Genomic DNA, 6265 nt, shown 5'->3' on the forward strand with positions numbered 1-6265 from the left:
AACATTTTGTTTAAACAAAAAACAAAGGATCAACTTTTCATTGAAATTGCAGTTTCTAAAGACGTGCATTAAAAAGAAATACTTAAAATTTCAAAACGCTTTTTTTATTCAGAAAATATTTATATACAGTAGTTTTCGTCTGTATTAGAATGTAATTTAATACTTTTTTCGTCGTAGAAATTTCAGTTAGTACTTTGCAAAAGGCTAAACTAGGATTTCACAAGAAAATCATTTATGAGTCACAGCATAATCCAAGGAAAATTTAATTTATTTAACTTGTACTATATTGAACTGTAATAATTGGTTTAAGGAATAAATAAATGGCCAGATTAATCAATACAATATTACTCTACTAAAAAATCTAATTAAGTTTCCACGAATAATTATTGTGAGTAATTATTTATTCCAATAGATAATTAAACAATATCTTCAATTTTAAGACGCTTACTAGTATCCTTTATTGTTTTATAGGTTACTGAACCAAAAAAAGACTTTTAAACTATTGTGTCCTAGAATCTAGTGCTACAGAACATAATACCTAGTTCTAAGTACAATTTAATTTAATTGACTAAAGTGTATTTATTTTAGTCACCACTAGGAAAAAAAAACGTATGTTTCCTAAAGTTTTAACTATTTTTATATTTAATTAAATATTTTATTAAGATTTAAATTTATAAGCGTTACGTAAAGAAAGAATTGTAATATTTGTTTGCTTTTCAACATTTTTGCTTAAAGTATATGTTAAATGATTTTTACGATTTTTATCAAACTGGACGTTTTTTTTATTTAACAAAAAATATTTTTGGAATAACATTTTGATATATGTAAACACTAACACTCAACCTTCTAAATTATAATTATTACTAGTTGATTTTTATTTTTAGAACTATACGCATATCAACTATATTAGAACTACCTAAAAGTAAACTTTAAGATTTTATTGCTAATTTTTATAATATACAGTTAAAACATAATAAAATATCTTATAAGAGATAATCAAATGATAATAAAGATTTTTTTAAATGCACTTAAACTACTGTAACCCTTTTTTCTTAAAAAGCATTTAAACAGATTTTACTCATAAAGAGTTAGTTAAGTATTTCTCTGTTAGTTTTATATGAAAAGACTAAGCTATTTTAAAGTTTCTAAACATGTGTACTTTTTATCAGTTTATATCTATTTAATTCTTTATTGTATACTTATGATAGTAGTTTACTATATTTTTATAAAATTAATAAAAACCAAAAAGTATTTTTAATGTGGTATACAAGAAAAACTAAGTAATTCAATCATCAGTAAATTTCTTGAATAGTTTTTTTTATATACAAGAAAAAACTAACTTAGAAATTATGTACAGTATACACACAAGTATTGTTCATTATTAGACTAAAATATAAACATGATTTTTTAAAATATACTCTATTAAACTATTAAACATTATAAGATATATAAGTACTTTCAAATACTTTTTTGAGACAACATGTGGTTTAAAATAGTGTTTTGATTTTTAAAGCAATAAACCACATAACTTTTTAAATTAATTTTTTAACAACATTTTCTATTATGTTTATAGATAATACAATACTATATTTGTAAAAAGTACAGCGAATAATTAAAAAAACATTAGTCTGATATAAAAGTATTATTCAAATTATATTACTTTACTCTATTAAATTTAGTTAATAAATTAGTGCATGATAAATAAATGAAACTCATTGAAAGACGGTATAACATTTTTTAAGTTAAGTAGTAAATAAAACTAATTAAATAGTTATCAAAACATGAACATATTGAACAGTAATCACTTAGATGTCGAAAAATTTGTATCGTTAATACATTATCAGTATGAAAATTTCTCTAAAAAAAATTTTTGATGCTAACAACTTTTAGGTATAATAGTTTCTTGTTAGTTATACTACCTTCATTTTACATATATATTTGTTAATACTTGATTAATAATAACAAGTTAAACTAGATTTAAACTAATAATTCAAAAAAAAAAAGTTTCCGATTGTATACAAAGTCTTCTTCTAGCATCTGCTGCAACATCTTCTTAGTAACTAAACAAATATAGAATAATGTATTACAAACTATATTGCTTTGTAAAAATAACTTTCTCGTACAATGCTCTATTTTAATTATAATTATGTATGTCAGAACGTTTTTAATAAAATTTTACTAGACTTTAATAGATTAATTAGATAAAAGTTAAAATTTACTCAATACTTATCGATATTCATCACATTATATGTTTAAAAAATAGTATTACGCAAAATATTAAAATTAAGTCTTTAAACTAGTTGATTTAAACATACAGCTATTAAATTATAAAAGTGTTATATTTATACATACATACTTTTTGTGCATGTTTCAGGCATATATTAAAACTGGAAATGTATAATAAATACAAAACAGGCAGTATTAGGAGATAAACTTTTAAAAATGAGTTTTGAATAGTTGTGGATTTGTATACTACTTAAGAAAACTTTTTTTAATGGTTATAACAAATTATACTTTCAATAATCATAATTACGAACAATAAACAAAAATTATGAAAACAAATCGATATTTATTTTAACTGCAAAATTAAAAAAATAATACAAATTTATATCTATTTATTTCAGAGTTGAGAAATGTTCATATCTGCCCAGAAACTTTATTTCAGTTCAAATTGAACTACATAACTTGAAGCTAAACAAATAAATCAAAATTAAACAAATAAAAATATAAACTTTTTACTGTGGTGTACGTAAATTAAACGTTAAAACTTTTGTTAAAAACAATATGGAAAGTATAAATCATTTCAATTTAATAGCTTTTTCCTTTGTTTAATAACCAAGATTTTCCTTTATTTAAAGTTTTCAAATGCATTACGTAACTTATCTTTTTAAATAGTACTTAAACAACTCTTTTAATTTTAACAGGTTTGTTTTGTTCTTGTTTTATGCTGGAAAAAAAGATAAGTTTTATAACTTTTATAACAAATTTCTATTCTTTGTTTGTTAACTTCTAATACTAAACGTTACTATAATTCTTAAAGGAAAATCAAATAAAGTACTAATAACAAACCTATTAGTTTAAACTAAAAACATTAGTTTGAAGGTTCAAAAATACTAAACTAATATTCAATTATAACATTTAGTAAAGGTGTTCAATTAACACTTTAAACTTTTAATAAATTTTAAGATTACACTTATATTGTTTTTATAGATTATATTACCTGATATTAATTGTTTTTTTGTTGGTAAATACGATTACATTGTTCAAAATTAGTTTTAATTGACTTTACTTAAAACTAATAAGTTGATGTTTTTTTTAATCTGAAATTCTTTTTACATACAATGTTGCAAAAATTTTATATGCCAATAAATAAGATGATAGTGCATTATACAAATGATTGTTTGCTTAACTTATATACGTACTGATTAATGTATATTTAAACTTTTTCTGCTAAAACTTAAATTAGTTTACTTTTACTTTAATTCTTGTGAATTGTCGAAATTGGATGATATTGATTATTGAATAAGGAAAAATTATAATTTCTTCAATTTTTTTTATTTATTTTGTATTTACAATTGCAAAGTTCAAATGAATAGGAGTTATATTTCTAAAGGATTGTAACATTAGTCAAACAGGAAAATAGTTAATTGCAAATAATTAACATACAATAGTTAGTTTCTTTCTAGTTAACAAACATGTTTTTAATGCAACCTCAAAGTTTAATAAAACTTAGCGGAAAACAAACGGAACTTTAGAGTACAACTTAGTGCTGTTAGAAGATAAGTTATAATACTAAAGTTTTAAAGTGTTGTGACAGTGAACACACATAAAATAGTTACAAATTGATAGTAGTTTATTCTCACATAAAATAAATAAAAAAACACCGACAAAATTCAACATGTAAATGTTCAACAGTAAAATTCAAAATTAATTTAAGTTCAAATAATCTATCTTTAAAGTATTGATTTTCGTATAAAAGCGCAAAAGCACCTTTTTCTCATTTTAGTTTAGTTTTATTCCTTAAAATTTCTATACTTTTGATACAAAATTACAACTTAAAAAAGTTTAAGTATAACAACATTCGAAATTCATTTTTTGTCTCTTTTTAACAGAAAACACAACTTTTTGAATTTTGTTTACAATTTCTTGATGTTCAATGATCAACTTTCTCAGATCGATTTGCTTTTGTAAACACTGTTCCTTTAAAGTAGTTTTATTTAAATTAAACTAATTTTACAGGGAAATACAGATTCATTTAAAAGTTTGTGTTAAATATATCTATACAAAACTCTCTAAACTCTAAAGGTTAAAATTTACTTACGTTTATGTTGAAATTTACTTACACTTATTTATTGAAACTTATTATTTTACTTATTTTGTCCAACAACTCACCTTTATTTTTAATAATTTGTCCTCTAAAGCCTGCCTTTCGAGTTCAAGATCGCCTAAAGATATATTATTTCAACAAAAATAAAATTTTATCATAATTTTACCCATAAAATAAAAAGTACCACATTAAGTTATTGTAACTGCACAAGTTCTTTTGAAAAGCTTTAAACTCACAATCGTCAATATCGAAAGGGATAATCTTTCCATCACAGTTTGAAATAATTATTCTTATGTTCGAAATTTGTTTTCCGATGGCCATCGTTCCAATCAAAAGTAACAGAACTCTCAATTCAATCCTGAAAATCTAAAAGTTTCCAACAAATGTTTGAATATTGTTAATCATCGACTTAAATACCAACACTGTCTTTTTTCTTTGTTTTAAGTAAACGCGTTTTTTTTTCTCTTAACCGGAACATCTCTTTTGTACGCGATAAACTCTCGCACAATAACTTGTTTGTCTCAAGAAACGTATATACGAGTTAAATTGATTAATTTATTAGATATGTATTTATCTAGTTACTAGTTTTTATAAATTCCAAACACGTATTTACAGCTTTATAATGTAAACATATTTTACAAACAATATTTAATAACAAGTACATACATGTTTTTTTGTTGTACAATAACTAAACATGATTTTTTAACTGCCTTATAAGACTTAGGTGTTTTATATTTCATGAACTAGTTTAGTTTGAAATAAAAGCTTATAGTAAATAATACATTAAAAAAATATACTTTCTTAAATTAAGTATTGTGAATATGTACATGAAACCTAAAAATTTTTCGAAACCTTTAGCAACAAACCAAATATTGAAGCTTGAGTTTTTAAAAAAACTAAAATGTGTTTCAAAAACGAATACTCATTATAACCACCTACCCAGTTTTAGAAAGATTTTTTACTGCTAAAATTCAAGAATAAATTGTAAAATTATGCGTTCAGTAAATTTTTCGGTCATCGTTTTTTTTTTCCTTTTTTAATAGTAAAACAAGCATAAGTTTTACTAAAATTATAAACTTTAGTTAAAACTCTTAAAACAAGAACAAATTAATTTTGTAATGTTTCGCTTATGTGTTACAATACATGATGCAATAATTAAACTGGTGAGAAAACAAATAATTTACCATAACGTTAATAAAATTAAATATAAATCAGGCATTACGTGTTTAGTGACGTAAATATAAATTTAAAAAAAAACACGTTAGGTAACTGTTAAAATGAACAAAAAATACAAATAATTAACTGGAATACAAATTTAGACAAATTTATAAACTAAATAATAAACTTAACTACGTGTTTATACTGTTTTATATACTTTTGAGATTCTCACTTTCTTGAAATTTTTATTGTACATTGTAAATACAATGTATCATAATAAAATTATAAAATAAATTTTCAGAAAAAAGTAATTATATGACGTGTAGGTATATTGGTAAGATAAAATGTTAGATAGCTCATTCTTTGATAAAATTAAATGAATGAATAAGATAACAATCAATAATTTAGACTAAATTTTTAACTATAGCAAAAAAAAATAAAGTTTCAAAACTTTTAGGAGAATGAAGTTTGAAAGTTACTACTTTAATTTAGAAAACATTATTTTTATCTTAAAACTGTTAAAATGTCTACCAAGTTACTAAACTTATTTTATTTATATTGGCGATAATTCAGCATATGTACTTACATGATCTTTCACACATAACAAAAACAAAATTTAGATAAAATATTTAAACAAAGGACATTAATTGAAATAAGAAAAACTGTGCGTTGCATTGTAGAATCAAATAGTTGAGCGTATGAAGTTCATTTAAAACCAATAAAATAAATTTAATCAAAAAATATATCTATATTGCAATTATATACGCAACAATTAAGCAT

The sequence above is a fragment of the Thalia democratica genome, chromosome 3 (genome assembly GCF_965202585.1).
Source record: "Thalia democratica chromosome 3, ktThaDemo2.hap1.1, whole genome shotgun sequence".
Classification (NCBI taxonomy): domain Eukaryota; kingdom Metazoa; phylum Chordata; class Thaliacea; order Salpida; family Salpidae; genus Thalia; species Thalia democratica.